At 39.0% G+C, this 23,997-nt stretch overlaps 1 protein-coding gene across 4 annotated transcripts in view; it reads right to left on the bottom strand.

Moving 5' to 3' along the window:
* hdac7a (histone deacetylase 7a) overlaps positions 1-23,760 on the bottom strand; it is a 116,250-nt gene extending 92,490 nt beyond the window's left edge. The window contains exons 1-2 of one of the 4 annotated variants that reach the window (XM_038723398.1): positions 23,584-23,760; positions 5,574-5,639 (exon numbers count right to left, since the gene is read on the bottom strand). The gene's annotated coding sequence lies outside the window, so the exon portion shown is untranslated. Of the gene's footprint in view, positions 1-5,573; positions 5,640-6,658; positions 6,855-23,583 lie in introns of those variants that run through there. The other 3 variants (XM_038723397.1, XM_038723402.1, XM_038723399.1) reach the window with 3 other exon arrangements.
* Positions 23,761-23,997: the final 237 nt, after the last annotated feature.

The following is a 23,997-nucleotide window of genomic DNA, read 5'->3' as shown; positions in this document are numbered from 1 at the left end:
ACTCTGTCGGAAATCTCTGGATTATGGCTAGACTGATATATGGGGCCAGTATCTGACTTTTATCAGATATCAGACTGTATCATCCCCGCCCCCCATACATGTGTCTACATGTATATGCTTGGTGTATGATAGAGAGCGATGTCCAGAGGGTGATACAGACTGTGGCTGGAGGGCAATTCATAGTTTTCGCAAAAGCCGATTAATTTTATTTGGATCACTGCTCAAATCAAGAAAAAGATAAATATGGACACAAACGTTAAGTGTTTGGCACCTGCGATTCATATACAGCAGCCGCTGCCGTATTTCAGCCATTAAAAACTGCAAGATCCCTGCCAGCACTCGACTGTGGTAATGTTTACGTTTACCTTGCAGGGAATCCCTCACCTAACACAGCTCAGGCTTGTCTCCTCGTCCATTAGTGCATCCGATAGCACAACAACAATCCAGCATTTTGGCAACACAAAAGTAACAAACTCAAAGTAACAGTGTATTACTTGCTTCCTGGTTGGGGGGCAGCAGAAAATAACGTCTTTTTTGCCCTCCAGGGGAGTGTTTTCCTTGGAATGTGACGTCACGTGAAAACTATGAATAACAGACCAATTACCCAGCTGACCACAGCAAGGAGCCTTTAGATCAAAGGTTAATACAACATGAATTGATTTGACACACCAATAAAACATTAAGGACAATGTTACCTCAGGCCACACCACATTCACTTACACGCAGTCTCTCTGTCCCATTTATACCAAATATGTGCAGGCTGATACACAGAAACAGAAAAACACACTTAAACAATTAATAGACATGAAAGGTGGAAAACTGCATACACATACACAGCCTTGTGGCACTATATTCGTGACCCGTCATTAACATAATGCATTCCCTAGCCCCTTAACCTAATTCTAACCTGAACCCTATAACCAAGTCTTGACCATTAAAATGCCATTTAAACTTGTGGGGTCCAGCATTTTGGTCCCCACAAACTGCCGGACCCCACAAGTACAGTAGAATGTAGGGTTTTTGGACACTATGAATATAGTAAAACAAGACCCCTCAACACACACTCACAGGCACACACAGCACTATGGGGCCCCTTGGAGAGTATTATATAACATTACCCCTGACATATCAAGTGCTTTCACGCACCTAGAGGCAAGACAATCAAGCCATTTGTTCAGGGCAAAAATAGCCACCTCCTTCATTGCCGTCTACTATAACTACCATTACAACCACTACCGTGTCTACAATGCAGTTTGGCTTAAGAGACCTAAAAATTTTAAACATCATCTATCCATAGAGGTTAATATAGTTGTTGATGACTATAGTAGGTCAATCAATTTTGGGGCAGCTGCTGGGATTTAATGACTTTATATGGTTTTGGAACCAAAGCGCTATACATTGGAATTGGAAATTCACGATGGAACACAATTTATTGTTGAATAAATAGTGTAGTAGCCACAGCAGCAGTACCATTCCAGTAGGTTGTTTCATGATGTATTACATCTGTACTCAATGAACTCTAAACCTGTTGATTAAATGTTAAAGCTAGGTCACAATTTAAGATAAGATAAAATAAGATATAATTTTATTAATCCCCCATAGGAGAAATTTCGGTTGACATAGCAGCACAAAGGAATATAAAAGAACAGATGCGGTATTGTAGAATAAGTAACATTCAACGTATATAAATATATATATACACTGAAAACACACTATATGCGATCAATACATTAACATTCTATGTATCCTAAGTATTAACACACTGTTTACACTGTACAATCATTATTAATTATTTATAACCATTTACAACCAGATAAATGTCTGAAATATAATCAGGAATTGTCAGGAAACAGTTTGGTGCAAATGAGCCTACAAAATGCTTTGAATTTTTAAGTCCGATGCCGATTTCGATATTTGAGGATTTTAAAATCCGATATGCTGATATATCGCCGATATTTTTTCCCCCCTTATTTTATGAAACACACAACATAAACAAAGATTATCCGTAACATTTGTTATGTTGAGAGCATACCAAGATATATCTGAATTGTTTTAAATTGTTGAGTACTACTACTAATGAACATTAAAGTAAATAGTGTATGTATTGTGGGGGCCAGTGAAATAAAACTATAAAAATTACCAACATATATATATCAGATCTCATGTAATTTCTATAGTAATAATGATAAACAGGGCTCTCCAACATAGGAAAAAATATATATATTTTTTTGTCATGCAATAGTTATATCCTTAAATATAATCAGCCACAATGACTACTTTCTGCTATGTAGCATATTCACATCTAGTTAATGCCTTTACCAGCACTCTGTTAATTCTATCCAAAGCTACGAGGAACCAACACCTGGCTCTAAAACATGCCATCTTATGATACAGTGACCCAGAGAAAATGCTGCTGTTGAATGCATCTAATGCTATGTGACTGTCTTCAACGAGGACCTGCAACTTTGAGATTTCGCACAAACGTTTCAAAGTTGTAAGTGGTTCGAGATAACTTTGTTTGGCAGGAAGCCATGTTAGATACTTGTTCAGCTCATGTTTATTAACATGTTCCCTCTGGTTTAATCATTTCTGACACGTCAACTGTAACTACAGAAAAGCAGCTCGCAGATATATTTAGAATACGTTAAACATTATAGTTTAACTGCTCATTAATGTTAGCGCTCCACTTATAAACATGGCATTAGCTAGTTTTGTGGCTAATCTTGCAATGTGCAGCATTAGCTGCTGTAAGTGATGATAAAGAATATTTAGAAGTAATGAATTAGGAAAAAATGAGAGGACAGTTTGTAGATTTATTTCTCAAACAGTTGTAGCAATCACGTTTGTCAACAGCGTAGCCTCCACCACTCACTCACTGTTACATTAAACACACCGCTGTGAGCTGGGAGAGGGCAGAGAAAAAAGGGAGTTACCAAGTTTGGTCATGAATGTTTTCAGGAGAGGAGAAATAATGACAGCTATTTTTATTATTACTTAAGTCATTATCTGAGTAGGCAAACTACGCAACACTCATAACATGAAGGAAGGATCCAACTCTCAGTTTCTTTTTTAATAGTCATGAATCGGCTGTTGTTAACAGCGATGCCGATTTATCTGCAAGTATCTTTTATCGGACGATGATATCTGCAAAACGATGAATCGGTTGGGCTATAGACCTCAACCTCTTCAGGAAGCTCTGTCCTTTCTCTGCTTCCTGCAGAGGGCCTTGGTGTTGCCTGTCCAGTTCAGTTTTTTGGAGTTTCACCCCTTAGAACTTGTAGGTATCCACCATCTCTACTCCCTCACCCCTTATTACGACAGGGGTTTGGGGCCTCTTGCTGCGTCTGAAGTCCACCACCAGCTCCTTGGTTTTTCCTGTGTTGAGCTAGAGGTAGTTTTATGTCACACCATCCAATGAAGCTCTCAATAAGGTCTCTGTACTCCTTCTTGCTGTCATCTGTAATACAACCGACGATGTAGGAGTCATCTGAGAACTTATGGAGGTGGCTGAGAACTTCTCGGTCCGGCCAGCGTTGTTGAGTTAAATCTGTTGAAAAACTGGTTTAATTCATTGGCTCGGTCCTTTGTCCACTCTGCTGCTCCTGCTGGCCTGTTCATACCTGTGATGGTCCTCAGCCCCCCATCCCCCACACACACATACTTCTCTGGTGTTGTTCTGCTGTAGCTTCGCCTTGATCCTGTTCTGATAACAATCCTTAGCCTTCCTCAGCTCTCTCTTCAGCTCCCTCTGGCTCGCTTTCTTGGCCTCTTTGTTGTCCCTTGCCATTGTTACTATTTACTTTTTAGAAGCATAATAATTTGTCAATTAATAGAGAATATAAGACAATATAATCAACAGATTATTCTATAAGAAAATTAAACATGAGTTGCAGCCCTAATTACATATATTTTACAGAGAATCTTAGAGAGAGAGAGAGAGAGAGCGAGAGAGAGAGAGCTATAACAGATGGGAGACCCTACATGCAGAATTCTGCAGAAACATCCTACACATTCAAAGGGAGTCTCCTAGAAATGTGTGTAGGGCAGAATTACGGCGGTTTCCACTGATAATAGATACCCAAAAATGAGCACTAAAATTTCTGATGCACCTCAGATCAAGTACCCAAGACTCCCTTCAATTAATCTTGTTATGTCATATTAAAATGTAAACTTGATTTTGAAATTGCTTTGGGAACGTTGTTTAAATGAAACATTCATGTCAAAGGACACTGAACTTAACAGAAATTCACACACTAGATCACACACTACACGAGCTGACAACGGCTGTGTCGCGCGACGGCGGGTTTCCAAACCACGTTTTGTCAAGAAAACTCATGTGAAATGTGAAACGGGAAATGGCACGAACCCTGTTGTTTGTTATTATAAAGATAGCAATTATAAAGACAAAGAATATGGGTGAAAGAATGGATTAGCACACCAGCCTCCAACTTCAGAGACAGCTGGCATCAGGACACTGAGCTTGTTATGTGTGTATTTGTGTGTGTGAGAGAGAGTAAAGAGAGAGAGATTAGAGAAAGAGACAAAGGAGAGAGAACCAGTGTCAGTTGCACGGAGTGAACAACACACATGTAACCAAACCCTACAGCCATGGCCATGACCTCACCAGGTTTTTCCACAGGCACACACACACACACACACACACACATGAACACACAACATACACAGGGCACATAGCAGGGCAGCTAGAGCCAGCTTCCATTCAGAGTCATGCATTGTAATCCTACACAGTGTGATCACACAGGCATGCTTCACAGTGAAGAAATGCAAATCTAAACTAAAAGGCAAGACACAAAGAAGCAGCCGGTTATTTGTTTCTGATGGGTGGAGCCGCTGATCAAATGAATTTTGATCTCAGGTTGAAGAAGAAACCTTTGAGTGTTTCCCATGTGAGTCATGTCTAACCATACTGAATTGTGATGATGTTTCTAAAGTTAGTTCTGAAAGATAGTTGCTGTGAAGTAAATCCTACTACTGTATAGTAACACCATTGGCAGATTTTTACATTTCCTGCAAGACTAATTGCAATTCAGGATTAAATAACTTAAAAATAACTACAACTTTATATTTTTATGTGTTGGCCACAGCTAGATCAACATATAATAACAGCTCATGTGTTAAATTTAACTGTCACACATTTTTGTAGGACTTTTTGACATATAATTAACTACCCTTCCACGTGACCTGCAGCAAACCAGATTTCTAAACCTACACATGAAAAACACAGCAGGCATAGGACGCATTTCCAGCTCGGCCAACACCTGTTTTGTACTCTACTGCAGTTCTCTGAGAATCAAACAGCTTAGATCACCCAAGCTGTGTTATGTGTGTGTACGCTATTAAAACATTTTTTAACAAAAATGTACAAGAGTACAAGATGTTGTCCTGAGGCGGTTTACTTCAGACATGCAGCCTTTTTCCACATGAAAGTTTCAGCGCTGATGGCTGTGGCCTAATTTTAACACATTTAAGAAAAATATAAGTGACCCACAAACAACTACTTATTAGGTTACAGTTGGTATTTAGTAAATATTTTTTTAGGTTAAAACTCCTACCTGCCACTGCATAAAATTTTGTTGTCCTGTCTGTCTTTATGATGTTCCCAGATGTGCTGATTCCATCTGTAGAGATAAACAGTTGCAATAAAAACATTAATAAATAATTAAAACAAGTGAAATTGACAATTGGCAACTCTGAGCTGGCCACCAAAAAAATTGTCCCAGAGAAGGTGTTGCAAATCCCACTGGCAGCCAAAAGAGGCAGATAAAAGTCAGAGAGAGAGAGTTAATAGTCCATAACAGTTTGTATTAGCAGACTTGGTCTGAAATGTAAGCCCCACCTATTAGGTCTAATATTTGACCCAGATCTGGATAGAAAGATCATAAAATGTGTGTGAATAAAATAAAACAAACCACTCAAATGAGACAAATAATGTAGAAAATCAGGCAGGAGGTGCAAGTTTTTTGTTGTTGTTGAAAACTCCAAAATAATATTTTCTCTCAACCCAATTCTCTGAGTGCTGCTTAACATCTGTTCCGCAGCAAAAAGCTGACTGAGTTCGAACACAAGGGCCATAAGCAAAATAGTGTTTGAATAATATCTCAGAAATGACTGATATGAAATTACAGGTCTGTGGCCTCAAATTGGTTAAACAAAAAGTTTAGGAAAACAAGCACTAACAATATTTCTGCAGAGATTTACGGCGTGTCTGTGGCACTCTGTCGGATATCAGAGTGACTTTATCCTACTTATTCATTCTTTCATCTGTTTACAACATCCATCTGGAAACATCGTGTCTATGATAAAGAAGTAGTTGTGACTCTAAGGTAGTTGTAGACACGCAGGCTGCGTATCACTATAAGAACGCTAAAATAATTACAACGGCGAAAAAAGTTTATATGCAGGATACAGTTTTCCGTTTTACTATAAGAAAGAGTTCTGACATACTTGCGCGTTTCACTTTTGAGCGCTCGTGAGCAATTAAAAAAGACCAAACACCTGCACAGGTAGCTTAAAGTTATCACCCATAACTTTTCTTAGCAATGCAAAACTCTGATATTTTAGCAGCACATTTAACAAGTCAATTAACAAATTTCCAGCTATTTCCACATCAGACCTTGTTACCACCAGTGTTGCCTACCGTGTGAGATAGATCCCGTTAACACCTAACAGAGTCTTGAAACAGTCTAAGTCCAAACACTTGAAGATAATCCATCTAAAGAAATCTTTGAGCATCCAACAGAGCGAAAACCTGACGGGAGGTGATGGTGAGCTCCGCTGGTGTTAGACAGTGCAGGAGAGGAGGAGGAAAAGAAGAGACTTATCGGAGGCAAGTTGCAGAAAAGAAGGTCCGGCCCCTCTCCTGCTGACAGAAATAGGAAGCAAGGCGGGCCCCACCAAAAATAGCCTTGACTTCACACAAACCTTCAGGACTATTGTTTGCCTGCAGTGACTGATTCCCATTGGTTGCACACTGCACACAATCTGCATTTGGTTTACATTGTTCCTACAGTGTGGGGACTTCAGTCAATTAAAATAATGGCATCTACACTGTGGCTCCATCTGCTGTCAAAAACCTCAAACCCAGCAATGTTGTAGTGCCAAGCAGAGAGATGTGGTTCTTGGGTCTTGACCCTCCAGGGGCCATTTGGAGAGCCCCAGAAGAACATGAGCCAGTTTAATTCACTTTTCACACCATTTAGTATTTTTTATTTTTTTGCTTTTATTTTTGTCAGTGTGTAACAGCATTTAGAAAAGAAGAAAAAAAGACCAACATGTGCCACACAAGATGATGATTAGTGAGCCTGCTGCCTAAAAGCTTTAAAGGAACCTCCATCATCTACAGTACTTAGTTGCAATGGTCTGGTTTGTAATACACTGCCATTATTTGTCCAATGTATTGGTTTCTGAGCTTGTATCATGCAGTACATGACATAATGTATACAGCAAAAAAAACATTCAATAGTTCAAATGTCTGTTCATATTCCTCCCCCTAACTCTTGTTGTCTTTGTGTAATGGAACAAGAAAATCTCTGATTACGGTCATGTACCAATGGTGCAAATGTCTAGCTAATGTTTAATGAAACCAATAGCATTAAACAATTATTCTGGTGGGGTTGCACATTAAAACTGGTATACGATAAAGGTTTCTGCACAAAACCATGTGCATAAAGGCTACAAATATTCTCAGAAAACAAAATTCTTCTCTTGAACCTAATTTGGTTTCCTTTTTATTTTTCGTTTCCTGCCAATATGTGCTGGTGCCTATGACTGCAGTTTTCTTAAATGTTACTCCAATAATTCACAGATCTATATGAGGTGTTGGCTAAACACAATCAACAAGTAAACTGCATCTGCAAAACAGATGCTTTTAAAACACCCTGCTGACTAATTAACAGTTAATAAAAGTTACAATTTGTTTAGTTTCATGCTAACAGTTATTTCACGAGAGCTATAAAATCTGAGTTGAAAGACTGGTATTACATTTTTGAATTCCTTCAATACATTTAACACCACTGCAATGTTCTTTTAAATAATATAACAACTTGCATGCTTCCATTTGGTGTAATCAACCACATTATATTGCCTGGTAATATATCTGCAGTAGAGACTGAACAAGTACATTGAGAAATAACTGTGAAAGGACTCCTCAAAATTGTTTTCATGTCCTGAACAACAGTAGAAGAAAGCCCATTGAAAGGCCCCTCATGAGGAAATGTCTGAAATAGTTTCTGTGGGCCTAATAACAATGTCATATATTGTTCAGCTGATTGTACAAATAGCTACACTTGCTACAGGACATTTCATTCACTGAAAGACCTAAACCATGTCACAATAGAGTTGTAATATGTGAGATTAAAACTGTAACTAATTAGCTCATATATTGCAGGATTAAAGATTATATCATTATATAATCATAGTTAATTCAATTATGTTACGAAACAAAACGCACCCCTGTACTGTAATATTGTTAGTGATTGGTCTACACAGAATAATGCTGAAAATGTTTGTGCTATTTGGTGAGCAGATCAGATTTAAATATTGAAAAGGAGGATTGGTAAAAGAAGAAACAGCTACAGTGAGCTGTTAGATGAAGAGCTGAGAGCTCTTTCACTGCAGTTTAGTAAACAAGAACTCCTAAATTTAATTTAAGGTAAACAACACAGTTCATTGTTGTATCCTGTAGTATGCAAAACCATTCAATTAGATCTGGAAAACCAGATGTAATCATAGTTGCTCACGGCTCAGAGCAGATATTTCTACCATATGGAAAAAGGCAATCCAATTTCTGTAACCATAAATGCTTGGTCCTGTTCAACAATTAACAACAAATACTTGTCAAGGACTTTCTGAAATAATGTATTGAAACTTCTGAAAGGGTTAGAACAAAGGAAATAGTAAAATTGTATTTCTTTTTCAAAAATCTTGTTGTATTCAAGTGCACAGTGTCATAAAGGTTATTTAATTTTATTTTGCAGTTACACACCATTACTGTAGCTATAGATACAGTATCATAAAAGAGTCATGCAAAGTTAGAATATATTATTATAAGTACACTATCATTAAAATGACTGTATTTTAGTTTTGGTTACATTATTATTACTGTAACTATAAAAAAGCGAACCTTCTGTTGTTGTTTTTTTTACAGTAAATTACTTGACAATTACTGTCAGTTACTTAATGTGGAATTCACAGTAGATCTTACAGTGTGCAGAGAAGAAACATCAAAAATACTTTATTTCATTATTAAGAGACCCTACAACAGAATGACTGAGAATATTCATAGACAATACATTAGGAGCAGGCTCTGGGAAAATATGTTTGGTTTGCCCTTGTACTAATGGCAGCCTGGAGGTCAAATAAGTTTAAACATAGGTAGGTAGGTTGGTTTATTGTCACAATATAACAAGTTACAAATTGTGTTTTGTAACTCTCTTCTGCTACATAGCAGACAATACACATTAATACAGAATCAATTGTAAAAAAAAAAGGTAAACAGAAAGAAACTATAATCAATGGAGCAGTGCAGAGGATGAATTAGAGTTTAAATATGATAGCTTGGGGAAAAAGCTGCTCTGCAGTCTGGTGGTGTGGCAGCAGAAACTTCTATATCCCTTCCCAGAAGGCAGCAGGGTGAACAGGCTGTGGCTGGGTGGATACTATCCTTTAGTATCCTTTGGGCTCTGTGTAGGCACCTCACCTCGCCGATATCACTGATGCTCGGGAGATGGATACCAATGATCTTCTGAGCAGTTTTAATCACCCGCTGCAGAGTCCTCCGTTCCTGGGCCATGCACATCCCATGCCAGTTTGTGATGTTTCTTGTCAGGATGCTTTCTATTACTCCTCTGTAAAAGCTGACAAGAACTTGGCTTGGGAATTTGGCCTTCTTAAGCTTCCTCAAGAAATACAGTCGTTTCTGAGCTTTCTTCACCAGCGTGGAGAGGTGAGATAACCATGTCAGGTCCTCTGTGATGCTGATTCCCAGGAACCTGAAACGGTTCACCTGCACCACCTCAGCACCACTAATGTAGACAGGAGTGTGTGTCTTTATGTCCTTCTTCCTAAAATCAACAATCAGCTTCTTGGTTTTGCTGACATTGAGCAGTAGGTTGTTCTCTGAGCACCACTCTGCAAGATTATGAATTTCTTCCCGAGAGGAAGTCTCATCATTGTTTGAAATCCAGCCGATGATGGTGGTGTCATCTGCAAACTTCACAACAGAGTTCTCTCCTGGGGGATGCAGTCGTGGGTGTACAGTGTGATCAGAAGAGGGCTGATCACACAGCCCTGGGGGGCTCCGGTGTTGAGCACTAGAGTGGAGGAGGTGTGTCTGCCAATATGGTCTGACTGGGGTCCAATATCCAGTTGCAGAGTGTTGTATTTAAACCCAGAGTGCTGAGTTTGCCGATCAGTTTGATGGGGAGATTGTGTTGAATACTGAGCTGAAATCCACAAACAGCATTCTGATGTAGGTGTTGTTTTTCTCAAGGTGTTTGAGGGCTGAGTGGAGGGCAGTGGAGATGGCATCCTCTGTGGATCTGTTGGTTCTGAAAGCAAACTGGTGAGGGTCCATGCTAAAGAACCAGTTTCTCAAAGCACTTCATCAGAATGGGGGTGAGTGCCACAGAGTGGTAGTTGTCCAGACTAGACTCCTAGACTACAGACTTTTTAGGTACAGGAATGATAGTGGCTGTCTTGAAGCAGGTATGAACCCTATCCTGAGACAGTGAGATGTTGAAATTGTCAGTAATAACGTCAATTGGCACAGGTTTTTAGTACACGGCCAGGGATGTTATCAGGCCCAGCTGATTTACTCATATTCAATCTCAGCAGGACTCTCCTCACATCTGCTGTGGATGCTAACAGTGGCCGGTCCTCTGGAGGTGGAGTAGACGTTACAGCTGACTCCTTGTGTTGAGGAGATCAAAGTTCATCTGGTAATGTGGCCTCACACATGATGGGAGAGCTCCTGCTTTTGTAGCCTGTCATGCTCTTGATGGCCTACTACATATCTTTGGTGTTGTTGGTGTTGAGGTCTCTCTCCAGGAATGTAAACAGCAATGAAAAAACACTTGGAGAATTCTCTGGGCAGATAGTATGGCCGACATCTCAACATTAAAAATTCCACATCTGGTAAACATTGTCCATCCACTTTAGCTGTGTTTGAGTACCAAGCATTAGTTATGTAGATACACAGTCCTCCTCCCCTCATCTTACTGGACAGTCTCTGCTTTCCTGTTGCTGAGTGAGCCTTAGTCTTACTTCCTCAATTTTACTTTCCAATGACCGGACATTAGCCAGGAGTAGGCTGGGGAGTGATAAAGCCTTTGGTCCGAACTTATTTAGTTCCTTTCTTCCTTCTCCGATGTTTCCTCCGACTTGTCTGCTTGTTTTGTCGGGAGATGCCGTTACTAGCCAGATCTGCTGCACTCAGTCCAGTCCGCACTTTCTTTTCCAATATTGATTAATGTATTTCTGTCACAGGTGATCATAAAACAAACTGCAATATAGCAAAAATTAAGGGAGCTACTGATCGCTGCGTTTATGAGATTTGAAGATTTTTGTCAGTCCATTCTGAACATGTTATAATTGACACCTGTTGTAATAATGCTTTTACGGGTAGTAAAAGGCCATAAATTATCCACAAAATTTTGACATTGCTGATACAGATCTTCACTTGCTGTTGTCAGACCACCTAGCACAGGGTACCTTGAGACCATGTAGGAGGAAGTAGAACATCCTGTCTGTGTAAGACACGGTGTTCAAACACACACACACACACACAGTACATACGTTACTGTGGTAGCTTACGTCAGGACTATCATCTTGTCAGTTTTTCTGGTCCAAAGTCTTCCTAGAATCAAGATGCTGTTTTGCTATTAGCCACTCACACTGTGTCACGTATATCTTTAAAACGCATCACATTTACTGAAGTGTGGTTGTCCTCAGTCCTTTCACTGTTTAATCATTAAGTCTGTAACATGCATCACAAAACCAATCCCAAAACCTTCATGAATTAATTATCCCAAAATGAAAATGTTAATAATTAGAAGAAATTAAAAAAACTAAAGATAAACAGCTGCAGTAATTATTCATGATCGTCTTAAAAATAATTCTCTATGGAATATCCATTTTTTATATATATGACAGAGATACTGTACTATGCAAATAGGGTTACTTTTTCTGAAATTAACTCTATCTGCATAGTACAATTTTAAACTTTTTGAGGCTGAAACTGACATTTACACATAGTATGAGTTTCAGTAACACTTCTCAGTGTTTTCTCCCACTTTCAACCGTCCTTTTGTTTCCACAGAGCAGAAGCGGGTGTGTGTGTTTTATCCTTTTTTCCGATCTCGCCATCAGCTAGGTCAACAACTGATGTTTCAGACCAATATTGAAACCAAGAAGCGTGTGTCTGTCTACTGCTGGTGGAGCTCAATCGTCCGCTCGCTCACCCTCCGGTGCCTCTGTGAACAGGGGGAACCCAGCACCGTTCCCAGAAACCCTCAGTGTGTAGGTGTATAGGGCTACATAACTGTGTGTGTCTGTGAGTTTTTTGTGTGTTGCATTGTGTGTGTCTATGTACATTGACATAAAGTGTGTGTGCAAGTGTATATATGTGTGTGTGCATGTGGTTAGTCCATTCAATTACACAATCTACCATGCAGTCTGAATCATATCCGGTTTCGAGCTGAAAATAACAAAACCACAGGGTGACAGAAAAGCAGCACAGCAGGCAAACGCCCACAGGCACAGAATAATACATACATATACACAAACACACATACACGCACACAGTCCAGCACTGGTCACTTTTTTTCCACAAACAACATCTATTTTATCTAAAAAGAGCTGTCTTCTACAGAATTGGTGCCTATTTGCTTGTTTTATCCTCTGATTGTGAAGATTTTAAATAAAAAATACTTACAAAAGGCTGTTAAAGCCTCTACGTGGTGTATGCAACTGTATGAAGTAACTGACAAAGATTATTGATTATCATTATAATGTATTAGTTAGTCTATATCTTAGACCGATATTTACTTAGAAAAAACAAATATCGGCCGGTCCTTCCTGTCTAGTGCAAACACAAAGGAAATCCCTGCTAATTCAAAACGGTTACAAAGAATGTGTGCTCAGTATAGAAAGAAACACATGAAGCTACAGGGCAAAAATGTTGAAATATTTGTAATATCAGTTTTCCGAAACATGACAAATCAAACCTTATTTGTAAATTATACTGAAATGATAGTTAAAAACTGTATATCTGACATTTGTAACTTTTTTGTCAGTACTATATGGGGCAGGATGTGGTCAACTTTGTGCTACATAGTTGCCTCCCACCTGCAGAGATGTGCTCCTGCTACAACACAACATTTGACACAAGAAGTGATCTTTCACAAAATACACAAGTGTCTGCAAAACTAAACTGAAATCCTCACAGAAAGATGATCAGAAGAGGACTGTATAAGGGCTGCATAAAGCATGCAAAAAGTCCTATAGAAAAATTATGTTTTTTTTGGTGTCCGGTGACTAGAGTATTTTCTTTATAACCAAATAAACCAACAAAAACTAGCATTGACAACTAATTTTTATTCATTCTTTCATCAAACAGCTTAAACATACTGAAATCATAGTCACTCACTAAATTAGGAAAACTGCCTGGCTTTCTGAGGGCAAGTGTGTTATGAGTTGCTTGAGTTCTGAGCCTTTTCTGTGAACATTTGTGAGTCTGATACGTTATCTCCCATTTGCGGAGAGTGTGTTGTTAAAAAACCCAGCACATGCCCTTGTACAAACATGAATGAGCCTGTTTTATGTAACACAGAAAGGTATGACACTTATTTCCACTAATTATAAATCACAGTGGTCTCAGTAAGCTGATTTAACACAGCTGAAGTACAAGCATACAGGCACTATTTGTAAAATGGAATTAGCGAGGATGGATGTTTTAGAGAGAAGAAATGAGGGAGAGAAAGAAAGAACAAGGGATTAGACATATAAAGTGACTTAGGAAGAATAAAAGAAAGGCAAAAAGAGAATAAGAGAAGGTGAATGAAGTAGTAGAATCAGTAAGAGAGGGAAAGAAGAGGAGAGATAGGATGAGAGAAACAGAGAGAGGCTGAAAGCACTGTAATAATGTTTGGCCTTGGTCTGCCAGCGGGGTCCTTCCCCTTAAGAAGCCAACAGGAATGCGAAGAATGCAGCATGAGAAGAAAAAGAAGGAGCAGAGGAGAGGGGGAGAAACAGAGGATGGTGATGTGAAAGAAAAGCTAAGAAGTAGAATGAGAAGGAGGAGGAGGAGAAGGAAGGAAAACAGGCAATCCATAGTGAGATGAAGATAGAGAGAGGGAGGCATGATGAAGGCAGAGAGAAATACGAGGGGGCAGAAACTGAGCAAAAGACTTTTTAAAAAATCTTTAGTGGGCTGAGTAAACACAAGAACAAAGAAGATCAAAATAATAAGGTTGGAAAACATTAGGGAGGAAAAACTCTATTTTTGTGTTTTTATTTTTCTGTATGGGGATATTGATGAATGCATGCAACCATGTGTTTGTGTGTGTTTACATACTTGTATCCATGTGTGCTTGCATGTTTGTGTGAGTGTATCGGGGTGTGGTCAGCTACAGTATTTAACTACACTCGAAGTTTTCGAAATGCAGCTTGGTTTCCTATCAAACGTTCTCAGTGCCAGAAATTTCACACCTGCAATATTCTACAGAAATTATTCTCTTTCCATGACATCTCTTTCAGGAAAGGTCTGCTTTGGTCTTGTGGCAGTCAGATGATAATCATGAGATACAAAAAGAAAAGACTTTGCTTTGCACATAAGCACGTACACGCTCAAATTGTGTGTGATAATGTGAAGGTTATTTAAAGAATGCACACAAAATTCCCCTCAAGAAACTAAGCTCACAGAATACATACTTTAAGTGCTGCCCTACAACACCAAACAAACTGAGTTAGGACCATAATTGGACTTTTTACCATATTAAACATTACATTTTGATCGAGTGACGTGGTGATTTTTGTTGTTGTTTTCCCACAAAACAAAATAAGACAGTGGCTCAGTGGATTCATGATGGACATAAAAAAAAGCTAAGGTAAGTAGCCTAGCTTAAACAGAGATACAGTAAGTACCGTCTGTGCTATTAATTCTATTGGAATTCATGTAATATGTGTGTTTAATATATATTTAAATGACATAAATGTATTACAATGTTGATTAATTTATTATATCTAATTTATTATAATTATTAATAGTAGACTAAGGCTGCTTTCACACAATAATAATAACACTTTTTTGTGCATTATTTTAGTAAAGTTAACCCCACTGCTAGCCTTGTAGTCCCATCATTGAAATAGCCCAAATTAGTTCATTTGTATGTGCTAATGTATTTGAGGTGGTTTGTTAACAAGTGAAACCAGACACAAACAAACTATAGCACCTTTTAAATTACATGGTTTGATTGTATTAGTGTTCATTTTGGATTTTATTTTAATCTACTGTGGTCAGTTGTGTGCTGCCTTCCACCTGCAGAGATGTTCTACTAAAACATGACATTTGACAGAATAAAGTGATCCTCCACAAGAATGAAACTGTTTGCAAGGACAAATGTAAATAAAATTATGTTTTTTGTGTGTCATGTGACTAGAACTAGATTTTGAACCTCATTAGTTTTTGTAGGCTATGGACTGAAATTACAAATATTTAAAACTGTCAAGTAGCACAGATATTTGTTTAAATTTGTAACCTTGCTTACTTGTTCTTGTACTTATTAATTTATGGTCCCTGATGGATTTTGTACATGTACTTGTGTTTGCATGTTTACATTTAACATTTGAGATCTTAATCTTCTTCTGTTGATTGAAAAGAGGATTTTGTAGAAAGGGTTCTGTTTGCTCTGCTAATAGCATGTCACATGAAATCCATGACCCTAATGAAGATTAAAAGCATCTATATTTTAGGATAACTCTCAAATACACCATATAAATCCTGAAATGTCCCAGAAAAATTTGTTTAAAGACTATTTGTCCAGTAACAATGTTTTCGGTTGTGTGGGGTAAAATAATGTTGATAAATCTTTGCATCTTTAAATGAAGTTCTGACCCAACATCTGTCAAAAACGTCTCACACATAATATACAGACATATAATATATTAAATTATCCTGTATACAACAAACAAGACACAATCTTACATTCCCTTACAGCATGTACACGCTTTAAAAACACACAAGCATGTTCATAATGTTTCCACAGTATGTATGTGCCTGTGTGTGTGTGTGTGAATAAAGAGAGACAGAGTGACTACCTGAAAAGACTAGCCACATCGAAAGTCTCGGTGACGTGCAGTCCACAGAAAAACAATGGATCGCTGACAGACATTTTCCACAGTAGTAATGTAAAATTACAGTCACACACAGTAAATATCAAAATGAAATTTAGAAGTCCAAAAAGAAACTTCCTTAGCAGACAAATTCAAGTAATTAGTGCTACCAATACTTTATACATCTGGGACGTGTACTGCAGAAACACCACAGCAAAGATGCAGAAAAAGACTTAAAGTTGGTAGTATCCAAATGAATTATAACCTCTTTTGTACATTTGATCAGGTTAAACTAAAAGTGAACTGAGGTCAACCCCAGCGACAGCACAAGCAGAGTGTATAATGAAGGGCTGAGGATCCTTTACACGCCAAGGATGTTTGGAGTTATGGCAAGTTGTTCAAAACACAGCAACCACAGGAAAATCCCAGGGATATCAACAGCGCACACACACACACACACACACACACACACACACACATAAATACAAACCCTCAAAACGCAAAGTCAAATCAAATCAAAACTCAGCCTTTTAACACCCACCATATTCTGAACAACAAGCCTGAGAAGCTTGAGTGTGTGTAGGAAACACCCAGACGAGCCAAAAATAGCTCTGCACTCCCTATCTCTCACTTTCAGTCTCTCTCTCTCTCTCGCTTGTGTCACTATAAACCATTGGTAGGAAAAAGAATAAGGTAATGTTCCCATGTGGAAAATATCACCCACTTAAAAGTGTACTTGAATGTGAGAATATCAGACTGAGTATATGATTAAGTGTATGGCAAGAATTATGACTATTTTGGCACAACTGTTGCATAAGGGGAAACATAAAGCTTCTCACAAGAGGGAAACATTAGTAGGTTGAAATTTGTCTGTTTGTCTGACACATCGAGTTGATGAGGGAAGTCAGACATTCCTTGAGAAAATGGTAGAAACAGAAAGTAACACTGTTATTTAAATTTTTTTCATGTGTCAAATGAAGTTTGTTCAGGATAAATAAAATAAAATAAAACTCTCACCTGCTTTATACATTTAGATCTTAATCGAGGTATATTCTCCTCCATGTTTTTCTTATTTTTAGGATGCTGTCACACCCACAGATATTTTGCTTTGGTCCAAACCATGGTGGCAAATTTGTCAGTTTGTTTGGCTTTAGAATACCCAATTACCAGTATGGCAGGGCTTGTAAACAAAAGTCACAAGTAGCATGTTTACTGGACAGTTTTACTAACCTATCATCCAGCAAAGTTAGATATTTATAAACAAATGTAATTGCAGTCTTTGTTAAATAAACAAAGGACATTGGTGTGGATGTATTTCTCTGTGGATACCAGCCTCAGCTATATTTAAGCCAACTGATGTGTGCTTAAAGGATAACTCTAATTTATTATAACTTGAGCCTCATTTTCTTAGTTTGGGCCGTGATAGCTTTCGGTATCAATAACACTGTGCTCACTCAAGTAATTGCTGAGATCTGGGAATTTGTCAATATTCCTACAACAAAGTCAGATGGGGCAAGAAACGTGCACTCGGACAACCTGACAGGTTATAAAGAAGCTAGCAGTTTGGCCAGATTATCGAAAGAATATTTGGAGGTAATACACAGCTATGGCAAGTATTGTAAGTCAAAGTTGACGTCTTTAACTGTATAATATAATAACTGTATAATATAATATAAATATAATGAATAATAACCTAACTGATCATCTGACTGATTGTGGCTTCATTACCAAACTGCAGCAATTTATTTTCAAAACAGTGACATTTTCTTGGAATTAATTTAATTCCAATGGAATTGCAGCGATTAGTTGAATCACTCATTGGCTAACTGTCCATTAGCTCATTTTTGTTTGGTTTTTTTATAAGACAATTACATGTTTGCAAAACCAATGTACATGCACAATTAAAACACCATCAAGGATAACACCCAAAAAAGTCACAGGACCTATTTCCATTGTGGTTAGATAGTTAGCATAGGGATCTTTATATCTCCTTTTCAATAACCTTTTATTGAACAAAATGATGTGCAATGAGGAAGAAATCCAAGGATGAGTAAACAGAGCAGTAGAGAGAAAAAAGGGAGCTATGTGACCACAGCTAGCCCGGCCAGCTAGTGAGTTAGTGGTTAGCTCTGCAAATATAGCCATTAAGTCACCAAACTTCTAGAACCAAATATTTTGCAAAGACACGCAGATTAATTTCGCTGTACCGCTTTCTGGTGGAATGGACCTTTACTAATAGGAAACACATTTCACAATTGTTAGACATTGTCTTTCTGGCTACGATAAGATACAATAAGATAAACTTTATTACAGGGAAATGTATCTTGCTTGTTGTAGCCCCTGCACCAAGTGGATGAAAACAGCAACAAGTAAAGGATGTAAACATCATATAGCAATCATCACACACTATAAAACACTTTATACACTCTGTCTGCTCAAGACACATTAAGCACGCACATCTATCTGTCTCTGTCGCCGTTGATTGATGACAGTGAAGTTTCTCAGTTGGGAACTTGTGTTTTCTTTGGTGTTTTCAGTGAAAGGTTACACCACTCCTCACCACTGTGCCCACTGTGGGAATTCAAGAGGTAGAATGCACGAGAGAGAGACAGATGGGTTTTCCTCGCAGGATATCCGGTTCTAAGTAGAGCTGCTGGGCCCCGACCTCTGACCTGTTAACCCCTCTTGACCCCTGACCCACTCATAGTTTTGGCTCACATCTTCAATGTGTCCCAATCACCCCAAATTTCATTGTGTTCTTTTAATTTTGCTCTGGCCTCTTTGCTTTCTCTCCTTCCTAACTCCTCTACCATACTCACAGATGTCACTTTAATTCCCCATTCCTTTTCCTCTTTGTCCCTTTGTCTGCTTACCCTCAATCTACTAACATCCTTCTTCTCCCTTCTTATATCCTCATTTGTCCCCTCAACAATCATTCATTCATTGTGTATTTATATATTTATTATGTATTAACATACAGCTACATAGCTACCTTTCATCTGCATCTGTATCCCAGGTACATATTACCATTTTGGGTACTTTGCTAGGTTGTACTATCTATATGCTTTGATGTTTTGTTCTATTGTACAGTGACACAGGGCTATGGTATCAGATTTATGTCGTATGTCGCAAGTGCAATAAAACAAGCAAATTATACTATTTCACACTCACAAATATTGACAGAACTGCCAAAGACAAAATTCAAGAGTTATACAGGCAGCTGCGAGTGTGAAAGAAAACATTGTGATGGGCAAGAACTAAGCAGCAAGTGCACAAAGCAGCCACCACACAGGAGAGATTTTGCACTTGGTGAGCGCTGGAGGTCACACATGCTCTCACAGGTTAACTCTGCTCTCGAAGTTGAGTTCTGCTTGTGCGAATCAACCTGACTTTTGACAATTTGGAGGAGGAAACCAAGAGTGGCACTGGCCCTCTTATGACTGGACCAAAAAGTCAAAATACCAAACTCAAGGCTTCAAAATACTAGGCCACAAACCAGTGGGTGACGTCACTGTGACTACGTACGCTTCTTTTATACAGTCTATGGTATAAACTTGAAAACCACATACAAGGAAACCACCACTATAATTATAAAAAATGATTTAAACAGGAGTATGACACTCGCTTAGGTAAAAAAAATCCATGCCCTCAGATGCCCTATTCTTTGTCTTCCCCACTTTCCCTTTATGTCAGCCTTCCACTCTCTCCCTCACTCACACCAAGCCCTCCCACCCTACACTACAACTAAGCGGCAACCTTCCAATTTCCTGGGTGAAGTGAACCCTGAACTAACAAAAATTGCAGTTCATCGAGTGGCCACTTGAAGCTGGCTGCAGAAGGGAGTCAATCACCATTAACCCCCATGTTAAAATGACCAACTTTACAGCAGAATAAAACATGTTTACAGACTGATACAAAAGACGGTTTTCATGTATATAGCTAATTTTGCCCTTCATGACAAGTGTTATGGAGGGTGAATTTTTTTTATAACTCAGTTTAAATTATATCAAGCCTTCTGCATTATTAGGGGCGTGGCTGCTTTGATTGACAGGTGGCTGCTGCCGCTGTAACTGCTCGCACTCTGTCCGCCGTCTGTAAGCCTCACTCAGCTAATCCAGTCACGGAGCTCTGCTGCTCTGTGGCTCTGCCTGTTTAAGAATTTTGGAGATTTCTTCATGCAAATAACGGACTGATAATGGCATGCTGTGCAGTTTATTAGAGAGACCGTTCAGGGAGCCTGTGCTCCAGTTGGTGAGTGAAATTCTAGTATTTCTATTTAGGTGTTACAATAATTTTATTTCACAACATCTGAACTCTACTGATTTCAAATTATGATACTGGGTTCCTATCCACAGGTTCTGTTATTATAATTACTGTTACAACACATTATTTTAAGTCATACAAAACAACCTTTATATTTGTAACCTTTTTGATATTGATGTTTTCATGAATGCAAGATATGCTTTTAATTTGTTAAACTGCTTTTGTATTAGTAATAATTTTTGTTATACTAGATATACTTAAAAGAAAATTCACTTCAATTACAGGTGTAAATTTTTTTGTAAATTTAAGACAGTATAGATAAACATTTTGCACGTCAGTAAAAAGTAAAAAAGAAAGACATTCACCGAGACATAGTTACTCTATTGTGAAAACCAAAGAATTTTTGCACACTGAATAGTTTTAGCCCTGTAGAAGGTATGGGCACAGGTATTAGGAGACTTAGGAGACACCTATTCACCACAGGTGCATTTGATGAGCTCTCAGACCTCAGAGTTTGCATCATCACAATTAATGATACCACCTAATTGGCTTCATTATTACTCTGTGCAGGTCATTCTTTGTTTCATCACTTGCCCACAGGTTGGTTTGGATGTGCACAGATTTTTCTGTGTTTAAACTAGACATATAACAGAGCAGCAAAACATTTCATGGTTCACATGAAATGTTTTTGGGAGCATTTCACCTTTTAACTTAACGTTAGTCTCCAAATAATCTAGTGTGGCAAATTCTCACTTTTATATATTAAAAAATGTTGAGGCATTTTGAACCTTGTCTAGCATAACCCAAACAGATAATTAAGTATTCTAAGTGTTGCTGTATAGTTTCAGGTTAACTTAACTCCAGTGTAAGGTGGTAACGACATGGCCACAGCCTACCAACAGCCAACCAGACTGCCCCGGGGGTTTAACCGAGAATCTACTTCTGCTAACGCAGAGTAGCATATAGCATTAGTTCCTTAGCCTAAGCTAGGCAGGCATGGTTTCAGCAACCAGCTACCTCAGCTCCACCCATGACCCACTTTTTTGCCCATTTCTGGTTATTAGGGAGTGATGCGCAGTGACGCACTGCCAAGATGGCAATGGCCATCTCCGCCAAAACTGAGCTTCAAAACAGCTCTTCAGAAACCAACAGATGACATCATGGACACTATGTCCATTGTTTTATACAGTCTTTGAGTATAACTTATTAGAACCATTAGCTGATGAATGGTTGTTTGTGTTTTTGTAAGCTCAACAGCACCACCCCCAGCCTGTGTGGCCAAAGAGGGTGATAAAAAAATATTTGCTGCGATTAGAGGAATAATTAACTAATAATCCTCTGATTAACCAGCAAATCCTGAGGTTAAAGAGACAAAGAGTGAGATGCTTCCCAGGTGGTTTCCCATGAAAACCATCAGCAAAGATATAGTGGTGTCATTGTCTGCACAGGTGAAACATGCATCTCTATGTCTACAGCTCTATGTCCCAGTGGACAGAGCGCAGAGTTTGTCCAGAGAGTCTGCATTGGAAATCAACACTTCCTGCTTCCTGTGGCAAGAGGAAGTGCTACCGTTGCTGTCCCCTTATCGCTGGATACACAGGCAGCGAAAAGGGAGGAAGGCAGGGAGGGAGGGAAGAGGAAGAGGAGATGCATATGGAGGGTGGTTAAGCAGGCCAAACAAAGGAAGAGGACTGAAGCTCTGTCCACCTGTTTTTTTTTTTTTTTTTGCACTACATGAGCTTGCTGGCAGATATAGATGAGCTGCAGGCAAGGGGAGAAGAGGAAACAGACAGAGTGACAGATATTGTCATAAAAAGAAAATTAAGAAAGAAATTGAAATGCAGCATGTGTCTGTAAAAAGAACCAATGCACCAAGTTGGATGCATTTTGCAAGTTACAATGAAAATGTACCCACTTGCACCTTATTATGAAAGCGCAAGAGAGGGAAAACAAGAAAGAAAGAGGGTGTGGGGGATGTTTGGGATCAGGGTGGGGAAGCTTTCAGCACTTGGGATTGTCCCAGATGGACACAAGCCTCTGCCTCCCTTTATAAACAGCCTCTGGTTTTTTTCTCTCCTCCTCTCCCCTCCTTTTCTCTCCTCTTTTCTTTTTTCCTCTCCTCTCTTCTCCGTCAATCTCTTCTTTTCTCCTTTAATGCCAGTTGTCCACATCCCATCTCCCACTTTGCAGAGATTCTGGGTCCCTCAGCAAAAAATATGACAATTGACACTTTATGTTTTTTCATATTTTCTTCTGACAATTTCATCTGCACCCCCCCCCCAATCCCTGCCATTTCCAAAGTCAACACGCCACTAAATGCCGGGCTGACTCACTTCCACTGTGGGTGGCTGTTTCCAATTTTCTCACCACCTCAGCCAACCCACCACCTCCAACGAAAAGAGAAAACTTTTGTCCAGAAAACAAAAACAGAAGTCAACCAGACATGCAAATGGCAGAGACATTTTCCCAAGTTCTATAGTGTTAAAGGGATAAAAGTGTGCATGTAGATGTCAAGAGGAGACATGCTTCGAAACCTAGCACGCTTCTCCCACTTTTTTGTGGCTCTGAAATGGTTATCTTTGTTTTCCTTCCTTTCTTTCTCTTGGGGGGAGAGCGTGGGAGCGCCCTCAGAGTGCTGCATAGAAACCATGGGGCTCATATCAACAGGAGGAAGCCGGTAACTTGAGTAACTTGGGTCAGGCAGAGAGGGGGATAAGGGGAAGAAATTGAATGGTGAGCCGAGGAAAGTAGAAAGACAAGGAAAAGAGAAACGTTTCACGTATTTACATGTCTGCACATCTTGAAAGCATGATATTTAAGCTCACACAAATAAAAAACAAAGCTCACATTTACAAATCACTTGCATTCCAGACAGCATTTCCTACTTGAACAGACACACTCATCTCTCTGCCACATCAAACACACTCCGCATGAAATTAGACAACTTTTCCAACCCAAACGCTTCCTTACCAGTTTGTGGTGTGAACATTCAGCATAAGGAGTGTGTTACAAAGTCCCGTCAGTCATTTTCACGTACAGTTCAGTCCAGAGAGATTGAAAGTGGTAAGGAGGACACCAAACTACACACACACACACACACACAGGCACATTATCAGTTCCTTGTGTCCAAGTGTTGAGAAAGTGAGGGGCTGCAACAAAAGGCATCAGAGGGAGGGAGAGATCGAGGTAGACAGAGAGAGAGAGCGAGAGAGAGAGCGATCAGCCCCTCTGAACTGACTTGTGGACTCTCTCACTCCCTCCCTCACACACACAGGTTTGCCGTATCAATTCAATTCAATTCAATTCAATTAATTAAAGTTTTATTGGCATGAACGTTATGACAACATTATTGCCTCAGCCACATACATACACACATCAAAGCAT

Source organism: Micropterus salmoides, unplaced genomic scaffold (assembly GCF_014851395.1).
Source record: "Micropterus salmoides isolate LMB-PRFRI ecotype aquatic unplaced genomic scaffold, ASM1485139v1 Ms_hic_scaffold_16, whole genome shotgun sequence".
NCBI classification, from domain to species: Eukaryota; Metazoa; Chordata; class Actinopteri; order Centrarchiformes; family Centrarchidae; genus Micropterus; species Micropterus salmoides.
Note: the sequence above shows the minus strand (reverse complement) of the source record. Positions and strands in the feature narration are given on the sequence as shown.